We start from the raw sequence: 27117 nt of genomic DNA, 5'->3' as shown, positions 1-27117 counted from the left end.
GGTGGTACACACCTGTAACCCTGCATTAAAGCTGCCGAGGCCGAAGGGTCACAAGTTCAAGGTCAGTCTGGGCTATCTAATGAGACTTTATCAGAAAAAAGGAAGAGAGGAAACAGAGGATGGGGAAAAATAAGAAAGAAAAATGCAAAACCCACCAGGCAATTTTCACTGGCACCCCAATTAGTTATTCATATCGCTTCACAGATTTAATATGGAGCCCAAAGTTCCAGCCAACTAATTTGTGGAATAGTTAAGATACAACAAATCATAAAGGTCCCAACACACTCTCAGAAAATAAAAATAGCTATATGTGACTTTGACTTTTCATTTTACATCTACTAGATAAGGTAGCTCTGGAACATTAAGCCTTAAAACCAGAGCTCCAACATGCACACGCACAAACACACACACACACACACACACACACACACACACACACACACACACACATACACGATATTTTAATATCAGTCACTAAAAAAATTATCATAGATTGGGGAAGTAAGCCAAGGAGAAACAAAAAGATGTCTAGGTAGGCCTTCGGTACTCTGGGGACTACTCTCCCATTCTTAGGACCTGTCTGAATTCCAGAAACAGGTGCAGTGCACCTATATTCCTGAACTGAAAGACTTCTACTCTACTCAAGGCTCCCCCTAAAATAAATGTTCTTGCTGCATGGGCATTGCCAAGTGAGACTGAATCCCTGATGAATGGTTACAACTTCCCACACATTCAGTGTCGTATCTCCATGCTGAAACAGCATGTAAGAATCCATCTAAAATATAAAAAAGATTCTAGACACTCCACAATTCTACAACACAGAAAGAGCAAAGGATATTCTCATGGCATTGCTAAGGTCTCTGTTCACTTGGAGAAGCAAATTCTAATCCATCAGAGCTACTCATTAAGAATGACTGTGTTCCTAAACTTTTAAATTAATGCTAAGCCATTATTGTTATGCCCAGATTAGGACCCCAAAGACAAACCACCACAGACCTTAGGTTCAGAATGCAATTAGCATGGTTTATTTCTGTTTGTTTACAAGCCGCGGACAGGGAAGCTCGATCCAAAGCACTCACTCATAGTCGTGAGGCCAGGAGGAACTTGCTTTTTCTTTGTGTGGCTAGCTTTTTAAAGGCAAAATCCACAAGCCCTTCAGGGGGGTTGGGGGAGTTTTGCACGGGTGCAACTCGGATTGGTTTATCTTTATCTCTGTTCTCTTTTAATTGGGTGAGGGTATGTAACCTTTGAATTTACTGGTTGGTGGTTACAATTTATTACTTTGGGGGCAGTCCAGCACAAGTCCCAGGCTTTGTCCTTGAGCCACCATGGGGGCTGGCTGGTCAAGCACGTACTGCACATAACTCTAAGTTGGTGAGGGGCCCCAGAAAGTAAACATCTGGCTAAACTTTGAGCAGTCTTTTGTTCATGGCCCTCCTAGAAACTGCTTGCTCAAGTCTCAGGAAACTGAAATTGAGGCCTGATCTCTGAGAGAAGACTGAGCAGCCTGTTATGGCATCTGCTTGGTCCTTTCAATTATCTCTGTATATTGTGGAAGCATCAAGAACCAAAAAGCAACCGACACACAAATCATACTTCAGAATCTTCTTGTTTGTTGCTGAGCATCAGAAGCCAGACTCAGCCTTGTGTTCACCTTCTTCTGACCATGTTGGCAGGTCACCCTGCTTTCTGTATGAGATGTTCTCACTGTCTCACAAGTATATATTGCTTCCCAAATATACACAGGTGTGCTCTCTTCAAAATGCTAAAAGGAGATTTAAATACCGTGTGTTCATGGGTCTAGGACCACATTCAGCCTTATTCCCAATATCCTTCACCCTACACCAAAGGTTTGTTTAATAAATGAAGATGCAAGAACTATCAGGAACTATTTCTTGGCCTGGTGCCACACTGCAAATATTCATGGCCTGCCAACTATTCATCTGCCATAAAGCACAGTTACCACACTGGCTTGTCATCTGCCAAGAAATAAATCAGTTCCTACCAGGGAGTAAGCCCTAATTTAAAGGTGTTCACATTAAATTTTTTAATGCCCTCAACAACCCTGTGAAATATTTTTAACCAATATTTTATAGCATATAAAAGTGTTAGTGTTGATTATATGCCCATAAAATAGCTTTCTACAGAGTTGGCATGTGTATTACATCACATGATGTCAAGCAATGAAGAACTCTAGCCAACAAAGGGATAGCCTCTGCCTAACCACAAGGAATAGGTTTCTGGGTTTGACCTTGGACTTTGTGATGACTTTGGGTCTGAAACATCATGTCTCTCCAAAGCACTGTCTAAAAGAACTCAAGTGAAAACCAGTTTCTCCAAAGGCTATTACAGTGTGAACCAGCTAGAGATGACCCTGCCTCAATGGGGAGGCGATTTGCATTAAACTCCTCTTCCTTTCTCTTTAACATGCCCAACAGGCAGTGGTAGATCAGAAAGCCATAATCACAATTCCAGTTTTGAAATTACACTGTCCTCCTTCCCAGGGAGGTGGAATGAAAAGCACAGGCAGCAGGCCCTGGGCTCCAGTAAATTACACCTCCACACACCTCAGAATGTCAGGGAGGCTTGGTTTTGCTCTCAGTGGGCATCCAGGAGAAGGAGTGACAGTTTCCATATGCCTATACACTGAGTGTTGTGGGGAATCCAAATGCCCTGTATCAACACAGGCTTCGCCTTCCTTTGTCTCACATCGTGGAAGATTTGGAAGCATGTGGAGATAATGACATCAGGAGATAAAACAGAAAGGAAGCCAAACAAGGCAGAGATGTGTCGTTGCATTCTTTAAAAGGCAGATAATCATACTTTTGCTTGAAAGGATAGGAGTGGGAACAGTATTACTCAGAAAGTGTGTCATGGTCTCCTGGTCACAAGTAAACATTAAGTGGCATCTATTACTTGTGTCTTCTCCCAATGCCACCTCCACCTCTCATTCCCCACAAATCACTATCCTTGTTAATATTGCAATTAATTCTCTCTGGACAATTAACTTTTTAAAAGTATCATTTAAGCTGGCATACAAATCATCATTAATAAACTCCTCGTGAAAATGATCTACTCTTTAATAGCATTGATTAAATTTACCATCATCCAATGTTTAAAGGGAAGAAAGTCTTCTGTTGCTGCCAGCACACTGGTGTCTAATGGTTGCCTCACATGCAAATCAGAGAGACAAATTCCAACAGGAAAGTTTTCAAGCATGCCTGCAGTAGAGCTGGCAGCCAGCAAAGATGCTGTTTCTTTTAAATGAGAAAGGCTCTACCAGTCCAACTACCTTTCAGTAAGGACATTACTACTGTAATATACCACACTCAAAACAAGCAGCCCTTCAAAAATCTAGCCATTTCCATCCCAAGCCTTAGGAACAGAATGTGTTGTTCCCATCTAAAATAAATACAACTCTATATAAAGTATGATTTTTAAACTCCTATTGAAATTTATAGTAAGAAATTGATCTACTGGATTCTCATTTTTTAAAAGTATGGCTCTCTGACATGTACGAGAAACCAAAAGACACTAAAATGATTACGTGTTAAATTTCAAAACACCAGTAAGGGTAGTTCTCAACTTAGGAAAGCACACTGAGCCTGGACAGTCTAAGGCTAACACGGTCTTAACCACAAGAAGCAGAAAAGTGTGGTGAAGTAAGTAGCTGAGGCAGACTGGCACGTGGCTGTGTTGGCAACATGGCAACAGCTTCTCTCATTCGTCTGTGGTCTTTACCTTAGGAACAACTTGTCCCCCAATCACTCTCTCCCTCCAAAAAACAGCGCTGTCTTCAGTAGCAGAAGTACTGGTCTGCAATACTTTGAAACATTAGTCATTACCCAGAAAACAGTGCAGTGGTAATCAGATCAGGGATGGGCTCCAGGGAGTTTCATTTCTGATACAGGGGCAAGCCTTCCAGGATAGACCAAAGGTTCTGGAATATGAGAAACAGGACTGAATTTTGGCAAGCCTCCTCCTTCTCAATCGACAGTTTTTATCAGATGGAGATCATCTTAGACTAAAACATTTCCCAACAACTGAGTGTATACCTCGGGAATCTCTAGGTGCTATCAGTACAGCAAGTTAGGGAAGGATGTTTTTTGAATTAGACTACCTGAGCTATAGCTAACTTGAAAGACAAAATCATAACAACTGTCTAATAAAATAGGATACATACTTAAGGGATAAAGACATTTTATCCCATATGTGGTGATATTTTATTTGTGTTGAAATGTGGTGATACTTTATTTGTGCTTTAATAAATAAAGCTTACTTGGAGATCAGAGGAAAAGGCCAGCCATTGTAAGTAAACACAAAAGTCATGCAATGTTAGCACACACTTTTAATCCTATCACTTGGCAGGCAGGGATCTGTCTGGATCTCTGTGTGTTCAAGGCCACACTGGAAACAGAGCCAGGTGTGGTGCACATGCCTTAAATTCCAACACTAGTTAACCATGGAGGGTTGGAGGTCTGTACAGACAGACAGGAAGTGATAGAGCTGGGCAGGAAGAGGAAGTGATGTAGTTGGACAGAGAGAGTAAATCGGAAGGCAGAATAGGAAGGCATATAGGCATGGATAGACAGGAAGTCGCTCGAATTTGGAAGGTGCAGAGTTGGTGAGGTAAGGTTAGCTGTGGCTTTCCTTATTTTCCTGATCTCTCAGGTTTTCACCCCTATATCTGGCACTGTGTGTTTTTTTTTTTTCATTTAATAAGACCATTTAGAAATTCATCTACACCCATGTGATGAAAAATGGCAAGTTTGGCAACAGAAAGATGTTCTGAAGCAGAAAACTGACCAAGGGGTAAGAGTTCATTTTGATTGCACACCAGGAGTCTCTGCAGAGCAACAGTAGTGAGCGGCCTTGAAAAGTGCTCTGTCATGTGTGATTAGTCAGTCTTTTCAATGCCTGAGCGTCTTTACTCTATATGGAGTAAGAGCATATTAGAGTCAGCAGCAGGCAACCCCACAGTGCTGAGACCCTCACCTTTACATCATCGAGGATAAACATCCACTGTTGTCTAAAGAAAAATAGGAGACAGAAGAAGGCTTTCAGTTTCTACAAGAAATATTTAGAATTATTTTGAAATAAAAGAAGAAGTTGTAAGCAAGATACACAAAGGTTTTGAACCTCAACATTTTAGTCAATTAAGAGACAGAATATTTAGCTAACTGGCCCTTGATATTTCCCGACATCATCTGACTGGGTGCTGTGGACAGAGAACACAGCAAATGCAGACAGAAGACTTCCTTGCTTTGGTAAGAGTGATGACTGACATATTGCTTCTTCTTCACCAGCCCATGATGCTAACTTCAGATACCTTCATTAAATTCCATCGTGTGGGGGAGACAAAATCAAAGCAAGGACTTTGGAAAAACATGAAACAACATTTCCCCAAATGCCCTTAAGCAAACAGAATTTAGGTGTTCCCAATAAGTAAAGAGAGAAATGTGGGTATAAGGTCTCTGAAGGAAGTTCTTCTACAGTACAGCACTGTGTGTAGAATACTTTAGGTCATTGCTATCCCATCTTGCATCGTGTACTAATTTCATTGTGCTGTGTGGTCCTGGAGTCAGGATCAAGTTTCACTCACCTTTGTGTCAGAATACAAAGTTATTACCTCATGCCATAGCTGGTGCTGGATAAATGCCTAACACCTTACACTCTACCCACTAGCTAAGACGGTGCTAAAGTCAATGACATGCTACAAAATAAATGAGATTTGGCGTTGGACAGACATAAAGCCAAAACCATTACAGATTAGCAAAGATCCCAGCGAGGCTATCAGGGAAGTTACAGTCCAAGAGAGCACAGAGGGGCCACTGAAGACCAGCAGCGGACCAGGCACTCTCCTCCACATCATCTGCTGAGAAAGAAGCATCAGGTCTGCTTCAGAGTCCGACAGGCAGGGCTCCACAGCCGAGCTTCAGTCTGGGAAATGTGGCAGGGAGGCAAGAAAGATGAGGGGGACCATCTACAGCAAACAGGGCTCCAGTGTGGAACAAACGAAATTTACGGATCACACAGAGACATGACACGGGAATGGAACACAAGACCTGGTTACCACCAAAGCACCAACTTGACCCAGGGGAAAGAAGAACCTAAACAGCAAAATGGAGGAATCATGGAAGGTACCAGGCCTCAAGCCATCAAACGAGTCATAAACTTCCTTGGCTACAAAAAGGATTGCTTCCTCAGGGAAGATCTGAACACAGAAAGCCTTTAAAACAGTGGTTTTCAGCCTTCCTAATGCTGCAACCCTTTAATACAGTTCCTCATGTTGACCCTCAACCATAAAACTATATTTTGCTACTTCATAACTCTAATTTTGTAGTTGAATTGTAAGGTAAATATTTGATATGCGAGATATCTGATCTGCGATTCCAGAACGGGTTGTGACCCACTGGTTAAGAATTACTGCTTTAAAGGATCTATGTAAAAGGATGAGAAGAACCTGGGCTACTCCATTGGCTGTTGATATTCCCTGTGCACATCAAACAGGTTTTGAATAATGTGTTTTAGCAACATGCTTACTGGTGAATCCTTTTGCTATTCTGATCAACATTGTTCACAATGATCACACAAGTGTATATAAGTTTCCAAAAGTCACTTCCAGGCCTTTGAGAACAGCACATTACAACCTCCCCGTTACTGGGTGGGTGTCATAGGTTACAAGGGCAGAGGTTTGCCATGGGAAGCTGAAATTTCTTGGTGAAATTACAGGTATTCTGTTGGGTATTTTAGAATCAAAACCTGTCATACAACCAGGACTCTAAAGTGTGACATATAAGGTAGTCTTGCAGGAAACTTGTTGCTTTTTCTTATGCCTGCTATCTCAAATGTTTCCATACTGCACAATTACTGCAGAGTGTGAGGATGGGCAAGCATTGAAGGCAAAGTCAGAAGCACAAGAAATACAAATACAATCTCTACCCCTCTGCTCCAAGTCTACAAAATGAAAACTATTTGCTGCTAGAGTAAAATACGTACTTTTGCAATACATATTTTAATTAATTTATATTAAATTATATAATTTATTATTAATTTAATAATTATAATACATAATTATATTAAAATGTCCTTGAGTAGTGAGTTTTATATATATACACACACATATATATATATATGATAGAGCACAACTTGAGAAAAGTACTGGGCTTCAGTTCTCATATGCTGAATTTTAAATAATCTAAGAAGTATTTCATAACACTAAAAAAGAGAAAATGGAAGAGAAATTCACATTCTTAATGCATGGTACCTTTGTGTACAGCCTAGAAGAGTAAATCAATGAGCCCACAGAAATACCAGCAGAGGCAAGCCCTGATAAGCTCTGGGCTTCCCATATCTAAGTAGGACGACCACTTACTGTCCCCTCTTTAATAGTGACTCCTTATTCTAAGAGGGGTAAATAGTTTATTGTGTGCCTGAACACAATGGATAATTATGCATTTATTTGTTTACTCAATGAACGTCTGTCCCTAATACTTCATTATAAAGTCTCGTAAGGTCACAGAAGGTAAAGTGGTGTCTCCCACTCAGTGGCTCTCATTGCATACAGTAGGCATTCAGTAGGTTGGTAGATTGGTTGACTGAGATCATGAAGAAACTGAATTTTCTTTTAGGTTCCCAGGCCCTATTACACACAAACATCATTCAAAAATAATTTCCTTTCAGTCAACCAAATATACCAAGAAAAGAACCAAAAAGGAGGAAAAATTACAACACCCCTAAAAACAAAACAAGCAACTAAATAAACAATAAGTTGGTCCAGAATCTCCATAATATGCATATATAAGGAAAAATCGATACGATACAATAACTAGCTAAAATGGACATGCCATGAGAAACAATTAGCCACTCACACATTTATAAATGCATTTGTTGACATTTGACCCTGCTAACATATTATTAATGACAAACTGTAGGAAAAGTCTTTTTTTTAATATATGGAGAAATAATGAATAGGTTTTGTTTTTGTGGAATGACTGCATCAATAAAATTCTAATATATATTTTAAAAACAAGGATTTATAAATAGTATTTTATTCTCTTAATGTTCAAAGTTATAATTTTACAATTATCTTTATTTTTAGACTGAAGTACTTTAACAAAAATAAATGCTGGGCGGATCTCTGTGAGTTCGAGGCCAGCCTGGTCTCCAAAGCGAGTTCCAGGAAAGGCGCAAAGCTACACAGAGAAACCCTGTCTCGAAAAACCAAAAAAAAAATAAATAAATAAAATAAATGCTGGCAATAAAATGAGCTGAAATTCAAATTTACATATGCCAACTATCAGTTTTCCTCCTAACTACATATGAGGACTACTAAGCCTAGGAAGCATTCTGTATTCTTGCTAGCTGCCATTCAGGTGCTAGAAACCATGAGACACAACAACAGAAATTAGATAACCCCAAAGGAAGTTAATTTGAGAACTGCTCTTTCAAGATCTCTGGTACTCCCCAGAGATTTAGTGGAGACTAGATACTCATTTTGATGGTGAATTAATACAATAACAGTGTGTCCATCCCCTTTGGAAAGAAGATAGAACATGGTGAATTAATGCAGTTGACAGTGTGTCCATTCCCCATGGGAAGAATACAGAACATCTGTGGACAAGTGATTCATTCGCCAGCAGAGAGAAGTTCCTATGGAAGCTTCCAATTTCTTCCTCCCTACCACACCAGCCTGAGAACTGCAACTTACCCCTCACTGAAGGGCCTTATGGCCCATCCCCACACCTAAAGGAAAGCTTTTTCCAATTTTCCACAAAATAGACTGTCTTAACAGTTGCCACTCAACACCTAGGATTGTATAAATCAAAATTCTCTGTTCCCCTCTATCTCCTCCACTACTCAAAGCTCAAAGAATTCCAGAACCTTACCATATCACCCCCATATCTTAGGTCAAACATATAGTACACGTTCTAATGGCTACCAAGGGCAATAGAAGAAGTCAGAAACTATGAATAATAAAATCATGGAGGCAGCAAGATGGCTGAGAGCTTTCCACCAAGCCTGACGACCTGAGTTTGGTTCCTAGAATCCACACAGCAGAAGAAATGAACTGACTGCCACAAGTTATTCTCCACCCTCCACATGTGCAACACGGCATGGATGCACCCCCACACACACATGAAAACATAACATTTTTGAAAATAAATAAGTAAATTTCAAAGATTTAATGTTTATGTGTAAGGGTGTTTTGCCTGCATTATGTCTCTGTACCACATGCATGCTTGGTGCCCACAGAGGCCACAAGAGGGTATTGGATTCACTGAGACTGGAGTTATAAGTAGTTGTGAGATGCCATGTAGGTGCTGGAAATCAAACTAGGTCCTCTGAAAGAGAAGCCAGTGTTCTTAACAGCTGAGCCATCTCTCCAGCTCCTAAATAAATAAAACAAAAATAAATAAAAGCAGTATTTCTCTGCATTGCTACATATCTGGATAAACAATGGATAGGGCTGGAAGAACGGCTCTGTAGGTAAAGCACCCACTGTGCAGGCACGGGGCCTGAGTTCAGATCCCGGAACTCTAAAACCCCGCATGGTAGCACGCATATATAATTGAAGACTGGAAAGAAAGAGACAGGTGAATTCCCGAAGGTTGCTGACCAGCCAGCCTAGCTGAATCAGTGACTTCCAGGTTCAGTGAGAGACTCTGTCTCAAAAAATAAGGTGGACAGCAATCAAAACGTGGAAAGCAATCAAAAAGGGTCAACCAATATCTACCTCCAACCTCCACACATATACACACATGCACATGCACACACATATGTGAGCACACAGACACACACATCATACAAACTAAAAGAAGCACCCAGAACCAATTCCTCCATAAAAATGGCTCAGCTCCCACACTCTTAACTGGTGAACGCAGACTTCGACAACCACGTGCACAGACAGCATGAGAAGTTCCGAGGGACGAGGCAGCCATCTACTGTCAGAGGAGTCTAGGAACTGAACTTCGGAGGGACATATGGAAGGATGGGAGAAGACACGCAGAGTAACAAGAAGTCCACTTTGAGCATCACTTTAGTTTAGTTAATTTTTAATCAAAAAAGAATCCCATATAAGGCATAATGGCCATGAATTCTTGATCCTCCACATCCTCCTCCCAAGGCCTAGGACCACAGACACATGCCACAGAACTCACTTTATAAGGACCACTTCTGAAGATGAGAATGATTATGGTGAACAATACACACACACACACACACACACACACACACACACACACACACACACACACAGAAGTCATCTACTCAGAATTAACAGGCCATTTTATCACAGGCAGACAGAACACCGATATAAATTCTGCTGCATTATACCAGGGTGCAATGATGGTGATTTACTATATATTTCACATGCTAGTTAAGACATTCATCCATGATATATCATTCAAAATGTCTTTGAATCAAGGCAACAGTGACCCAGCCTATGCCATAGCTCCAGTCCCAGAGAGTGAGACATACACAATAAAAAAAGAAGAAAAAAGGCTTGATTTTACACATGATGGCTTAGCATCAAGCACTTCTATGTCAAAAGACAAATGGGACCAATAAAAGGACTTATTACAAAGGCTACCAAGAGACCTAAAAAAAACCATGACCCAGTGCCAACTTCCCAAAGCAATTCTCTCAGTTTAATTTGATATTTACTGTTTTTTATGATTTTTCACATGATGAAATCCTTCAGAATACTCCCTTTTGGCATTTTTAAACTCCAGAACAGTACTTTTTTTAACCACAACTGCTTTACCTTTTTTTACAACAGCAAAAGCATTCATCTTCCTCTGGTCCTTAAATATACCCGCCACTTATTCCAGAACTTGCTGCTCTATACTTGATGACCAACTGTCCTTACTGTCTTCTTTGTCTCAGGCCTCTTCAAGCCATCCTTTGATGACCAGGCCCTGGGGCTTGCCTGAGATTCAGTAGCCCCTGTCTGCCTACAAACCTCTGCCCTGTTACTCACTCCTCCTCGTCTTTCTCGTCACTCTGTGCCTGGGTATCTGTGGGCAGGTGACTGAGAGCCCAATGAACACTTGAAGAGGGGACTAGAAAACACCACGAATGTTGGAAGCCCGGAAGTAGACAGCACAACCATTAGGAGGTAAGAGTCCAGAGCAAACTGCCAGGATTCAAGTCCTCATCCTCCCCCATTGTCTAGCCCGGTAGCCTTGGGAAAGATACTGTGACAGAGAGAAGGTTAGTGTCTCCTCAAAATGCACATGGTGAATTGCATGCCTCGGCAATGGCGCTGTGATTCCAGATGAAATGTTTTGTCCACTTGACACAAACTACAGTTATCTGGAAAGAGAAACCTCAACTGAGAAAATGACTCCATCCTGTTGCCTAAAGGCAAATCTGGAGGGCATTTTGTTGATTAATGATTGATGGGGGACGGCCTAGCCTACTGGAGTTGTGGCATCCATGGGCAGGTAGGCCTGGGCATATTAGAAAGAAGGCAGAGGAAGCCATGAGGAGCAAGCCAGTATGCATCATTCCTCCATGGCTTCTGCTCCAGTTCCTGCCTCGAGGTCTTACCTTGAGTTCCTGCTCTGACGTCCCTTCATGATGGTTCACAACTATGAACTAAAATAAAAATTTCCTGCCCAAGTTGCTTTTGGTCATGGTTTTTGTTGCAGCAATAGAAAAAAACCTAAGACATAGTGTATTTGCAGGAGAGTAGTCTTCATGAATAGGAACCAAGAGGTTGGCTCTCACCACACTCTAAATTTCCCAGTACCTTTTCCGTGTTTCAGAAATACTCTCTGCTTAAGCTATATAGACTATGGCATTTTTGTTAAAGCAACATGAATGAACTATCACAGGTCATAAGGAATAACTGGGCTAATCCATGCCCAAACACTTAGAAAGATGCCTTTAAACATGCCAAGCATTCTCAGAGTCGGAGATTAACATTTATGAATGGATTAGTCTTTTAAAACTCCCAATTTACGGGGCTGGAGAGATGGCTCAGAGGTTAAGAGCACTGCTTGCTCTTCCAAAGGTCCTGAGTTCAATTCCCAGCAACCACATGGTGGCTTACAACCATCTGTAATGAGATCTGGCGCCCTCTTCTGGCCTGCAGGGATACGTGGAGACAGAACACTGTACACATAATAAATAAATAAACCTTTAAAAAAAAACTCCCAATTTACATTAATGAAAATCTTAAGTTATTAATAAAATATGAAGCTTAAAAATATTTTAGAATTTCCCACAAACCCACACGTATGCCCATGCTCCTGTCTCTAGTTATAGTGACTTAGGTACACATCTGAATTTATCTAGTACTCCATATAATCCACTTAAAAGGCCTTCAAAGTCATAGTAGACAGGCAGCTCAGTGGCTTCAGGTACCTGCTGACAAGCCTGCCCATCTGAGTTCGGTCCCCAGGACCTTCGTGGTAAAGGAGAGAACTAACTCCCACAAGCTATCATGTGATGTCCACATGCATGCAGAGACACACACAAACAAAATAAATAAGTTATAACAAGATTTGTAAAATCTACAAAACTAACTCAAAATACATGCAAGTTTTATTTTTAAGAATTCTATTTTTTTTTTTTGCTATAAGTAACAGGAAAGTAGCGTGTTGCGTTTAATTTTATTCTGAATTCTCAAATTACAATCTCCAAACTTGGAGAGAAAATGAAAAATCAGAACAAGACTGATTTTAAAAAACAAACAAAAAACCAAGGTTCAGAAGCACTGGAAAGTGAACTGGAACTTGAGCCCACAGGAGAAATCCTAACCACCAGTGAGTCCCCTCCCCTTTTCTGGCTGGGCCCCAGGCTCCTAAGAGCCAGCGGAAACCACAGTCTGGTTTCCTGGCCTGGGCAGAAGCCTGCCTCTTTGGAGGAACCAGAGCTACAGTATATTTTATCTGTCCATAAAAAGGTTCAGACTTGAGGTAGTGTGGGCTGGGCAAAGATGATACACATAGAAAGTTTCAGAGTTACATGTCACACTTGGGACATCAGAGGAAGTTAGAAAAGACAGATGGACAGACACATGGACAGAGAGCTGGGAATGAGTGGTTTAGACTCTTGTCCAGAGAAGCTGCCCACAGCACCCTGTAAAGCTCAGGGTGGTTTTATATAGAGCTGAACAGGGAGGCGGGGTTGTTGCATACAGTTGACAAGGAACCAGGATTATTACATTCAGATAAACATGGAGGCAGAGTTTATGGCATCTAGATCAAGGTGACAGGTCTAACTAAGGATCTCCACAGGAGCAGTCTCTGAAGGAGAGCAGTTCTTAGCAGTAAATACAGGAGAGCTAAGGTGGACATTTTCTGCAAATGCTGTCAACACTCACACTTGGTCCCTGAAGAAGGCTTCCCCATATCCCTCTGAGCCTCATAGTGGGTAAGGGGAGGTTTTGCCCTTCTTTCATGGGTCTGAGGCTCTGGGGTCCTTGAAACGGCTGTGCCCATGTCAACAGCATGCATTTATTCAGGACTTCCCCACTCAGGGATTCCTCCGCTCCCCGTAGTCACAAAACAACAAAGCATTCTGGAACCATCTTTTCTTTTCTGCGAGACCCATGGCCCTGTCCTGCCCATCAGCATAAGATGGAGGACCACCTTGTGAAAGGCCATCTTGCCATCAACAGAGCTTCATCAAAAGTGACCCCCAGCAACTCTCTAGTCCCCCGCCTCACTCTCCACTCCTTTCTCCTTTCTGAGAACTGTGTGTTACAGGCTCTACAGAAATTCATTCTGGTTTTTCCTACAATAGTGGTCATTAGTGAACAGGGGTTAGGCAGGTTAACGCTTCCTGGATCTCACAATAGGACCTTCTACAGCAGATGTGTTGCTACTACTGTGTGCGCTGGACTACGAGTGGTAACACCTGGCATTATCACCGAATTCCTTTTAAGTACACCACCAAAAGAGAAGGCCTCATTCAGTAGCCATGATCTGGACATTAGCAATGTTTTCCTTAGAGTAGGCACCTCTACAGCAAGAGGGCGAAAAGAGAAACAAAACAAAAAGCAAAAACTAAACAAAACCAACCTCAAACCTTTACAGCTTCCGGGAGTGTAACTACAAGCTGGTGCAAACTTAGCTCTCTGCAAGGGAGTCATCAAAACTGAAGATTAACCTCGGCAGTTTCCAGGTTCTGAGAATCAGAATCGGGAATCTCTGCTCCCCACTCACTACTTCCCCTGTGGTGGGCAAATAGCATAATTTGAATGTATAAGTATACAATAGTTCTTACTAGGAGGAAAACATCCAGATGACCTACCATGTTTTAAATTTGTGGTAAGCAATATAGGAAGAATATAAAAAAATAAATGAGGCAGAGTTTTCAAAATGTTATCATCTAGGTGGGAAGAATATATTATGCAGTGTAGTGGGTAGCCATTCCAGCTTTGATCTGGAAGTTTCAACCTCCACTGAGGCTTCGGCAACTGTCACACCTACAAGGCGGGGCCAAGGGAGGGCCCTGAAGACCCGAGATCCGGATGGGCCAGCTCTCTCTGTTCCACGTGATATTGGTGAAATTATTAAGGCCACTGCACGTAGTTAAAAGGAAAGTTTATTAGTGGCGTAACAACTTACAAATGAAGGGATAGGTAGGTCGCAGGGTCTGGGGAAGGTGTATCGCAGTCCAGCGGTGTTCTCTGGAGCTCTGCTCGGTCAACCTCCACCGTCCAGGGTCCAGGAACAGAGAGAGCTGGCCCATCCGGATCTCGGGTCTTCAGGGCCCTCCCTTGGCCCCGCCTTGTAGGCGTGACAGTTACCGAAGCCTCAATGGGGGTTGGAACTTCCAGATCAAAGCTGGAATGGCTACCCACTACAATGCAGAATAGTGTAGAATTCACCCACTGCTCAGAGGTGAAATCTTGATCATAAGCAGCAAATGGGCTCAACCCAATGAGATCAGTAACACTGGGGGACGGCAGGTGCAATGATCACTGTTCTGACCAGAAGGAAATCTAAATGCATCACTTTAGATTATCCCCAAAGACTACCAGCATAGGATGACATTGGGAATCAGAAAATAGACAGAAATATTAATCATTATCAGAAGCACGCCAGCAACTATAGTGAGAGATTCTATCAACTAGCACAACTCTTAACGTCACAATCACCTTGGGAGGTGATCTGAGATGTGTTCAGATTAATTAACGGGTTACAAAATACTAAGTATGTGCCCCCAGTAACTAGCTTTTATTTACTTGCAGTCTTCCCCTAAATAAAATTAAGGAAAACAACAATAAGGAACCCACTGGAATACTTACAGAAAAATAAAGGTAAAAAGCAATGAAAATTCAACATTCTTTCAAAACAAAAATTGGACACATGACAGAAAGATGGGCAACGAGACCTCTATCTGTGATTTTAACAATATTTCAATCATCTGTAATCATTTTTAAGTTAAAGCAAATGTAATAATCATGGAGGCAAAAATCCAAATGCAAGCAAAGCTACTGAGTGGGTCTCAAATTGGGTCCTCTGCTTCCTTGAAGCTGAGGCCAGGAGTAACTTCTTACCAGAGTTTCTATTCTCATCTGAAGTATGGGGCACACACGGCATATGCAATGAGCTTTACAGTGGGCCACGCCCGGCAGGTTCTTGTGTAGCTTTCGGCTAAAGAGAGTGTAACATTCAACCGGGGAAATGGGAGGTTCCAGGCAATCAAAATGACGTACATCTAGGTTTGAATGAACGCAGGTCCTTCTAGCGGACTACAATAAATGCCTCCCTGTCTCTGGCCAGGTTTCTGATAAAAAGCTGTTTGCCAAAAGTTAAGCAGAGCCTCGAATCTTCCTTCACAACTGGTATTCTCAACTGCTGCGAAGAAAACTCTGAAGACGGCCGCCACATGGGAGCACAGAACCTAGTGTGAGATTGAGACAATTAATCAGATTTTGGGGGGAGGGAATAAAACATGCGCTCATGTTAAACATGTTTAAATAAAACAGTGGCATTCAGAGCGAGCTAGGTAATGTCAGGAATTCTTTATAAAACACTCAAGATTCATGACAAGACAGAGGTGATTTGTGGGGGGAGGGGGGTGTAAGTGATAAAGCAACTGGGAGTCTATGCAATTGCTGGGTTGTGGACTCAGAATGGAAGTTACAAAGTTCTTAACCTAGTCAGTGTCAACTTCGTATCTCCAAGGAACATCCAATTCGGAGCAGCACATCTTCATGATGAGGTCTCTGATGTCACCACCCCAGAGAGCATAAAGAATTGGCTAGTGACCCCAAGGCATTGCCTAGCATTTGCCAGCTGAATGAAGAAAGGAATCCTGTGCAGATTTAGAAGGACACATTAAGTTCTGCTCTGGCTTTCTTTCCCTACGAGTTCAAAAGAATGAGAGAAGATGTAGACAGATAGACAGACACAGACACACACACACACACACACACACACACACACACACACACATACACACACACACACACACACACACAGGTAAAATGAGCATTACTTAAGTCTGAAGGAAAAGAGTAACTTACTATTCTGGCAAGGTTTTGTTTAATAAACTACTTGGCAATGTTTGATCCAATCTATAAAGTAATTTTAAGTACCATGTTTGCCCATAGATCACCCCCATAAAAGACTAACAACTACAGTAAATTATTAAGGAACTGATTTAATTGAAATTAGATTCAACAGATACTTAGTGATTATTTATTATGAAGCACTACACTAGTACCTAACAGGCCCATTTGCACATCATCCTGCCTTCAAATACCCAGTCTAATACAGGATAGGAAAAGGGGAGGCTTGAAAAATATAAAATGGCCATTGTTTGGGACCCAGCTGTACCAACCCTCCCAGCATCTCACACTGGAGCCCTAATATCTTTGACTATGACTATCTTGAGACACAGCCTCTCAAAGGATAATTAGGGTCAAATGAGGTTACATAGGTGGGCACTGATCCAGCCTGATGAGTGTCCTTCTAAGAGAACAGCCACCAAGAAGCATCGGCCCAGGGAAAGCCATGTGAGCTCCCAGGAGGGCTGCTGTCTTCGATCAGAGCCAGGTCTCAGACAACAACAAGCCTATCGGTTTTGAACTCCCAGTTTCCAGAACAGCAAGAAAATCCATTTCTGTTGTTTAAGCCTCCCAATCCACTCTAATTTGTCACAGCTCCTTCAGTGTCCTGCTACTGCCACTCTGAAAAAAGCACCAAGTCCTATGTTCCAGGGTAGAAGTGGTTAATGTGAGCTTTTATAGTCACAGAAAAGGCAATCACAAATCAATATAGTTACCAAATACACTGATGAGGATGGCAGGTAAGTGACTTAGAACAAAGCAGAGAAAATTCTGCTACAGGTTTCAGATGTTTTCTGATGAGCAATAAATGTGTTTTGTTTCTTTGGGGGGGGGGGGGGTCTGCATGTATGCATGCTCTTGCATGTGTGCGTGCTTGGGGAGGCGAGAGATCACTGTCAGGCATCTTCCTCAGTGATGTCCCCTTCTCAAATTTACTGAGGCAGGGTCTCTCACTGACCTCGGAGCTCATCGATCTGGCTAGTCTAGCTAGCCAGGTTGCCCCAGGGATCCTGTCTCTATTTCCAAGGAGCTGGCATGATAGGCACTTGGCCACATCTGCCTAGCATTTGTATGTGGGTGCTGAGGAGCTGAACTCCACAGTCCTCGCATCTGTTTGGCTCCCTCTCCAGCTCCAGTGAACCGTTACTAAGGAGACTAAAGATGGTCAAGATGAGCTAGCTAGCAGGTGAAGATGCTGACTGCTCATGTCTGAAAACCTGAGTTTAAACCTGGAACCCGCATTACAAAGCTGGAGGGGGTGGTGTTCACATGTGGAAGCCCAGCCCTCTGGTCAGGTAAGAGGTAGAGAAGGAGCAAGCTCTAAAGCTCAAAGGACAGTTGGCCCAGAGTACTCAACAGAGATGGCAGAAAGAACAGGAGCGACCCTGCCTCAAGCCACTTGAAGGAGAGAGTTGACCCCAGAAAGCTGTCCTCCAGACTACCCACATGTGCCGAGACTCCCATACACACACAATTAAAAGAAGAAGATCGCCCAAGATAACCCGACTCTCAGTCTGCCATATTCCAACCCTCTACAATCATAAAGAACTGGAACTTTCTGAACTCAGAAACTTCAACTTTGTTGTGGCTTTTTCAGGGAAATTCAGATCACATAACAATTCATATTGAAAAGGGAAAATGGTGCTTTATTTAATTAGAAGAATCAGGAGAAATTACATATTGAACCAGGGAGAATGGGTGGGAATTCCTACCCATGCATATGAGGAATGAACAGCGGAGAGGGTAAAAGCATTCCAGGCATGAATCAAGATTCCAGAGTAATGATAACTAAGGAATTTAGAAAGTTAATACAGCAAGAAAATGGGACTATTAAAGCTTACTTGTCAAGATTTATGAACTGTTAAGATTAGTACAACATAAATCCTTTCTGAGGACATACTCAGTATACATTGAAAGATATTCCACTGCTCCCTAGTCTCACCCTGAAAGAGCTTAGAAAAATAAATGTCAATTTCAAAAAGAGATACCAACTCTAATTCTAAATTCATGTTCATTACATACCATTAGGTATCATTAGCAATTTCAATGACTATAGCCTTCTAAAAATCCTCATTTTCAGCCTGTTACACCCCGCCCTACAAGTCAAGGAGACATTCATTCTGCCTCAGAATTGAAATCTCCACCTCAATTAATAAACAAGACAGTGTAATATACCATTAATTACACCATTGATTATTAGGCCATTGAGGGTACTGTTAGAAAACCCTCCTGGCAACGAGGCATTTATTTATATTGCTTTAATTTGCAGACTTCACTGAAACTTAGATAATTAAAAGGGTTTTTAAAACTTGGATCATTAATAGAACATTGTCCTAACACAATGTTTCCACAGACGTCAAAATAAACTAAAACCCCATTTCAGGATTTGACCTTTAATTACTTCCTTTGTATTTATCAAAGACAAATGTCAGAACACCCACATGACTGCTTCTCCGGGCCACTGGAAAGCGAACAACTGCTAACAACCATGAAAAATGGATGTAATCTGTCTCCCCCTCCAGATATAATCTGGCAGAATGTAGAGGATTTTAATTTGCAGTAAATAAATCCAGACCCCTTTTTTTCTGAGTTCTTTAGAGAACAGGAATATAAAATGAGCAAATACTTGTAGTGTTTAGCTCAGTTGTACTTGTTGGGGAAGGAGGGCAACAGCTCTATAAAAAAGAAGAGGGAGAAAAATGTCCCTTGCCCAACCCAATCTCAAAAGACTGGTGCAAGAGAAGAGGGCCTTGCCTCTCTACCAGGATTTCTATTGCATGAACTTCCTTTCTGCAGGAGTAGGAGACTGGCTTCCTGGCCACAAGGTGATATCCCAATGGGAGGCCTGGAGGTCAAGGTTTCCCCAAAGTAGCAGAAGTGTTATGCAGGCTGAACATAAGCACTGCAGCTATGGTCTCCAGTCTCTTCCCGATGTTAAGAGTCATCTGCAACAAGAACCATTCCAACAAGATGAAAGGCCTTGCTGACCACGCCTTTCCCATCACTAAAGACTCCAGATGAGGCAGTATGGGAGTCAGAGGGAACACAAGTCAACTCAATTCCTCTGCAGGCCCCAAATGAGACACAGAGAAGGAAGAAACTACATAAGAAGCTTAAAATAAAAAAAGCAAAACTGTTCCTTTGAAGAAAATACTATATATAGTCGGGCAATACACCTCTCACATAAATGCAACTAGCTTTCATGATAGTGAGTCTTGGGCCACCTGCTCTCTCAAGGCAAAACCACTGAACTAAAAATAAGAATGTATTGATTTTCTAAGAGTATTGTACCTCCACAGAAAAGCAAGGGCCCCAGGTTTTAGGACAGGTTGCAGGGAGGGAGTCATTGGACCAAAGTTACACATTTGTGAGTGACTTGGCTGCATTTCTAAACACAGCACTACTTTTGCTGTTACCTGCAGGAAAACGATCCTGGAACAAAAGCACCATGTTCAAAAGCAAAGGCATCAGTGAGTGCCCTCCCAGGGAAGCTACAGGACTGCTCCGCATGAATAGGAGCCTGGTTTTGCTGATTAAAAGTTATTACTGTGACATATAACTTTCCAATAAAGTTGAAAATTTTCACACTCTGGACAATCTTCTCTTCAAACATTAATGCTTGCAGAATTCAGTTATGATTAAAGTAAAAATTCAAGGAAATAAATATTTCATATAGACATGCATACCAGCATGCATATAACCAATGGCATTCTTTACTCAGTGGATGAGTTTTGCATGACATATTTATAGGTATACTACGTGCTCATCCATTTTGGAGCCTTTGTCCTCAAAGACATGCTTGGATATGCCAAGAAATAAAACGAAATAGGATAAATCACGCATAAGTTATTATCCTTGCAGCAGTATCACCCCAGGCTTGTAGAGGGGGAGCCACATGCTGAACAGGAACTCCAGGCCATAATCATTAGGTTGAAAAAGAGTAAAGGCCAGATGTGCCAAGCCCCATGCATAGTGGTGGGATGGGGCACATTCAGCAAACTCTGTGCCAAGGTAATGGTGGTCTTGTTTGCGGAGAGGACATCTTTGCTTAGGGTGTCTTCCTGTCTGCAGTCCTTTCAGATCAAAGGATCTTCATGCCCATCAAGACTGTCCCAAGGATTCTGTCTCACACACTTCTTGACTCAGATCCCAGACTGGAAGGGTCATCTATATACTGACAGAAGGGTGGGTGCACAGGGACATTGCAGCTCACCTCCCAGCTATGAAATACACTCCCACTCCCAGCTGGCGCACACAAGCCCACACAGCCACACACACACACACACACACACACACACACACACACACACACACACACACACACTACATACCTCCACAACAACAACTTAGCCCTGTGAATGGTAAAAAAGTCAATTACAGTTGTTCCAGGGGTACGTACTTGTTGTTTGTCTGTTGTTTTGAGACAAGGTCTCACTGTGTTTCCAAGGCTGGCCTAGGATTCACTATAGAGCCAAGGCTTGCCCTAACTTATTGCAGTCCTCCTAGCCTCGCCTCCTTAAAGTTCGGATGACAGCTGTGAGCTACCATGCCCCACTTCAAATTGTAACAGAAAATGAGACTGTCATCTTGGAAAATCAGTTTCTCTAAATCTTAGTGCAGAATCAAGATTAACTTCTTTTCAGAGGATTTTATAAAGATCTAGAAGTAAATGTCATATGAGGAAATAAAGCATCATTTTCTTTGGCACCTACCCCGTTCCCAGACAGCTAGCTCGCTCACTTATACTCTCCTTTCAAGCCATGCTGCTTTCTAACTCTATCTAGCTAAAAAGGAAACCTGTACTCTCAGCTTTTCATCCAACGTGGCCCAATGGGGACTCAGTCCTGAAATCCCCATCTACTCCTTGGGTCTCACTGGATGAGAAGGTAGACAAAAGAGCCATCACACTTCCAGGAGCAGCCTGGAACCTGCCCGGGCCCTCACACCCACACCCAGTGACTAATAGTAGACAGCACTGTATCACCTGGCGCTAAGATGTGAAAGCTGATGTGTTTTACTATACATCATGAGAACATCGCGAAGTCTCACCAGGAACCTTCTGAAGTATCGGTGTCCTGATAGGTTTGCAGGGGCAGATACAAATTTTTCAAAATTCCTATTTTTGCCTAAAGGTCCAAATGTTATCATTGGCAATGAATGCTGTCATTTTCTTTACACTGAAGTTACAGGCTCCCCTGCACATTTCTAAAACAACGTCTTCCAAGCATGCACGTCTGAATCGTAGTCCGTGTGGCCTTCATTCTTCCAGTAAAAGGTGCTCCAGTGAGTAAGTGGGTATTCGTTTTTTCCCACTCAAATATTTTTAGAAGTGTCTTAGGGTAAAATAACCAACACTCTTCAGTTTTCAGTGGAAGTGTTTACTGCCTGCTCCCCACACTCTCACAGCACATTATCACAAAACTTTGAACCCGGGGTTGAAATTTTTCTTGTCTCATCTAAAACATTCTGAAGTCAAACTACTTATCTGTCTGCCAGTACACAGAAATAAAAGACGTAATGACTGTGTTTGGTGTCCATAGTCCCAGTGGATAAAACACCAGAAGTTACACCTATACCATCAATACACATCAGTTTTTTTACAAGGTAAGTAATACCTTAAGATTATCATGAAGATAATTTTGTTCTTCGGACCGGTCCACAGACGACCACGAAGGGGTCTCAGAGACTTCTAGACTATATTTTGAGAGGTCCAATATATTTATGACTCTTAAAATTGACTTCTAGGCCATTGCCTGTCTCCAATCCATTTACTCTGCTGTTTCTATGACAAAATGCTACCAGATTTACCTACAAAAGCAGAAGTTCAGATTTTGAAACCTCATACCCCCAGCAAAATCTTGTTGATCTTCCCCATTGCCAACAAAGCTCAACCTGCACCTTCTGTTAGCATGGTCTACCTGCCTTCCATGGTTGGCTCTCCCATCTCATTCACTCAGGCCCCACTGCCCAGTCATAGAGAGCTTGGCTCTCCTGGTGGGGCACTGTGACTGTAATCAGCCTAGATGCACCTAAGCATTAACTCTCTGCTCACAAGTGGCTGCACATGAGAACAAGCTTGTCCTCTAGAGTTGATTACATCTGAATGGAGCCAGGCACAGGAACTGGAATTTTCTAGAACTCCCCAGGCAACACTCAGCTGAGACAAAATGAGTCTAATATGCATGTGTCTTCAGGAATATATGCATGTGCCTTCAGGAAAGCCTTATGGAAGACTCCAGAAGCACAGGAGTGGTCCTTTTCCTGAAACCTGCCCCCCACGGCTCTCACATCTTCTATGCCTCACCTCATTTCTGCTTTGTACTGTTGGTCTTTTCCCTTAGACAGCAGCAAAGTCCTCAAATGCCACTTGGACTCCCCTTTCACCCTACATTCACAAGTACAGTGCTCTACCTAGGACACATAGTCAACACAAGCTCTTGATTCTTCAGTTGCAGCAGAGTATCTCAGAAATGTTAACATTTTAAGATTTATCTACAATTTGATATGTGAGTACCTACATGTATGTATGCATAACAGATGGGTGGTAGTGTATACAGAGGCCAGAAGAGTGTGTCTGGTGTCCCGAAACTGGAGTGACAGGGAGTTGTACACTGCCATGGAATGCTGTAAACTGACCCAGCTCATTTGCAGGAGCAACAAGTACTCTTAACCACTGGACCATCTCTCTGGTCCAGTTATACATTTTAAAGTGTACAACTCAATGACTCTAAATATACCTGTGCTGTTGTAGAAACATCACCACTAACTAGTGCCAGAAGTTTTTCAACACTAAATGGAACTCTCATACCGCTTAGCAGACAACAAATCCCATCATTCTCTGTGCATTTATTTGTTCTCTGTGCGCGCGCGCACATGTGTGTGTGTGTGTGTGTGTGTGTGTGTGTGTGTGTGTGTGTGTGTGTGTGTTTATGGAATCACATAACATGTGACCCTCTGTGTCTGGTTTATGGTCACTGTTCTCAAGGTTTATCCAAGTTATAATACGTGTCATTACTTTTTGCATACACGTATGGATCTAGGAATGGAAGCTAAGCCCTGTGCAGCTCTGTGCATGCTAGCCAACTACTCAAGTTACATTTCTAAACGCAGCACCTAATTCAAAATCAAAGTCTCCATATCCTATTGAATGAAAAGATGTATTCATCTATTCATCCTTCTTAAAATAGATTACTTTTGTTCAAAATGTCCATCTTATAACCAGAACCAATCTCGGAAGAGAAGCACCTATTTGCCCAACCCACTTTCACAAAGAAAATGTGCCACATGTAGACAAAGAGATGAGAAAGCATAGATGTGCAAATGACTACAAACATCACATTGTACCTGGCACTGAGAATAAACCCAGGCTTCAATTCAGTCTCTAATGGATTCACAGCTATAGCAATGATGAGCCTACTCTTTAGACCAATTAAATGATTTCCATTTATATTTTTAAATACCAAAGAGAACAAACAAAATCAAAACAGTCTATTGTACAGTTAGTTTTCTATAATGCTTGTTTTAAAAACACAAATTTGTTCCAATGGAACTGATATCAAAGGAAATGATTTGTGCATAACACAAATTTCATGTTTGTTTAGCATGGCTTCCTTGGAAAGAAACACACACTCAACTGAATCAAACCTTGAAACTCACAACACACACATGCACACACTTGAAAGCAGTGACTGACGTCTCTGTTCACTGCCGGTACTTGAAGCCACACCAACGCAAGGTGTCAACAGCCCTCCTCAGAGTAAACTGTATATTTACTGTAGCATCTCTATGTACTTCTTGGCCATTTACTGTGTGTAAAATCATGCCATCATCTTGACTAGGTTCCTGTGTTTATTAAGTTCTTGAATGTAAGTCTCTACCTCCATTTTCCTCTTAAGCACTACATTTTGTACAGCATAGTGATTTTGGGAAATGCAGAAGTTATGCTTCAGCAAAACTGACTTGGCTCTTATTTCCAAATAGAAGCTTCAGCCCAAGTTCACACTTCATGCCCTGAATCTTTTTTCTGTTGGGTCAGTCTTCGACATCATTACATTCTTTCAGCTTCCCACCCTCCAGCTCTCATACAAACTTTTCTTCATTGCTATTGCATGAGGAAACTCGAAATGCTTACCCAGCCCTCCCCATTATCCACAAAATCTCTGATCTACTCACGCATCTCCTATTTATATCACAACAGAACCACTGAAACCAGACAGAAGGAATCATTTCTCTAAAAACCCCTAGAGCTTACTTAGGCTATATTCAGTTTCCTCTTCCTTACATCTCAGAGAATTTATAGGAAGCGCTAAGTAATTTATTGTCACACTTAATTGGACTGCTTCAAATGATAATCAGGGAAAGAGGGGCAAGGCGATTAATGTAAGGAAGGGAGGTTTCACACTAATTTAGGAAGATGATACACATTGTGGTCCAAGCTACCAGCAAAATAAAACTCATGTTTCCTAAGCAACACACTGACATCTATCCAAAGGTATGACACCATAAGAATTCTCTACTTACTGTAGACTCCCCTTCATAGCTCGTCCCCTATGCAGTGCACACTGCTAAGAACATCTTCCTTTGAACTCCTAAACCTTTCATCCCGACCTGACAACAATCCATGAATAAAGCAGCCTTGTCCACCATGACAAGGGAAGAAGAAAGGGGGAGCAACTATCCTATCAGCCCTCTAGTCACCATGCTACTCCATCCCAAACTCTCCATCTCTTCCCCATAGAGCCCCTGCCCAGGTTCTGCAACTACCCAGAACCCTTACATGGCTTTCCCTAGAAATCTGAGTGTTTGGTTGCTTACAAATAGCTGTTAGCATCTTCCTCTTTTCCTAATGAAACTGCATCAGTGTGCAAAGGGGGAAAGGGAACCAGAGTTAGTGACTTCAGCTTCGCTTCCAACTACTGTTGGCAATGAAACCACCCTTAGACAACAGCCAAGAAATTATGTAATTCCACAAAGGAACTGAAGCAGGAAATACGATATTCTTAGAAAAACAGAAACAAAATAAAAGCCATTAGCTGTGAAATGTAGAAGATAGAGAAGAAGTACATGGATGGAGGGAAGAGACAGAGGAGAGAAAAGGGGAATTTGATTAACTGTAGTTTTTGAGGCTTGGCTAGATTCCATTCACCTGATCCAAGCGCAGTGGTGAGGCCCCAGTTGTCACTGTTTTGTGGCAGTTTAACAGCCCAGGCCAGAGTGGAAGAAGGCACGAAGGAGTAGAAAACACACTATGATAGCACAGGAAGATAGAGGAGATGCTGGCTTTCCCAAATTAAAATCTCAACACTCTCTCAAGGTCCTAGGATAAGAGCATCCACAATATTGCTGGTACCCAGAGGCCTTAGACACATTAAAGATTATCTGAGAACCTAGCATTTACTAGGCTATATGCTACAGCAACAAGCAACTGTATCCTGAATGCACTTTGGAACTAGCTCTTCATAGTGAAGCAGAAAGGAAGCCTCAGTTTGAAGGTTGGATAGCCCAGAAAGATCCCTTTGTGGCCCTAGGGAAGTCCTTGATATTCCTGACTTTATTTCCTTATTTATAAAAGAACCATCAAGATACACCCATTTCATTGAGCTGCTACAAGAATATGAAGGGTCAGATGCTCAGTGCCAGCATATAAATTATTAGGTTAACCACTTTTATTAGCTTTATCTAGACCTTGCCCTAAAGCCTATGCTGGTGTTACTTGTTTTTGCTCTTTTTGGGAGGCCCACCACCCAGCTCCCAAATAAATCATGTGGAGACAAATTCTTACTTATGAATGCCCAGCCTTTCTTTGCTAGTTTCTAGCCAGCTTTGTTAGCTAATATTATTTCCTTCTTGGGTCTCTGAGGGAGTTGAAGTTTAGTTAGTTATAGTTGAAGATTAATTAGGATAGAAAGTGAATTAGATACAATAGAATAGGTAATGGAATTATTTTCTCTGAATTTGTCAAATACAAATGAACTAGACATTGTTTAGGTATTTATTACTTGTATATATTGTATATAGTTATTGTACTTTTGTATATAGTTTTTCTTATGTTAGTTATAAGCTTTTTCTTTTTTTTTCTTTTTATTAAAATAGAAAAGGGGAAATATGGTGATATTTTATTTGTATTAAAATGTTATTTGTATGTTAATAAATAAAGTTGCCCGGGGGTCAGAGCTATTAGCAAGCCATAGGAAAGCAGGGCAGTGGTGTCGTACTCTTGTAATTCCAGCACTTGGTAGGCAGAGCTGGGTAAGTCTCTGTGTGTTCAGGGATACAGCCATTATTGGATACACATGCCTTTAATCTCAATACCAATCATGGAAAACCTGGAGGCCTATACAGACAGGCCGTGATGAGGAGGTCATGTGGTTGGGTTTACAACCAATGAGAAGGCAGAACAGGAACTCTATATAAAGACTTTAACACAGGGGTAGCTCTGGTTCGGAGAGGTAGGACCACCGCAGGAGGAAGGGTAAGGTTTTAGCTCTTAGCTCTGACCTCTTGGCTTTCTTCTTTGCATTGGTTCTGTGTTTCTTATTTAATAAGAAGGTTGGTTACATCTATACAGCTTTCCTTTATTTAAC

The 27117-nt window shown here is 41.8% G+C and overlaps 1 protein-coding gene across 4 annotated transcripts in view; it reads right to left on the bottom strand.

The window, feature by feature from the left end:
* The window catches only part of Dock4 (dedicator of cytokinesis 4), a 430242-nt gene that overhangs the window by 318576 nt on the left and 84549 nt on the right, over positions 1-27117 (bottom strand). The gene's annotated exons all lie outside the window — the stretch shown is intronic.

Source organism: Peromyscus californicus, unplaced genomic scaffold, assembly GCF_007827085.1.
Source record: "Peromyscus californicus insignis strain IS unplaced genomic scaffold, ASM782708v3 Scaffold_15__1_contigs__length_86483966, whole genome shotgun sequence".
In the NCBI taxonomy this organism is placed as follows: Eukaryota; Metazoa; Chordata; class Mammalia; order Rodentia; family Cricetidae; genus Peromyscus; species Peromyscus californicus.
Note: the sequence above shows the minus strand (reverse complement) of the source record. Positions and strands in the feature narration are given on the sequence as shown.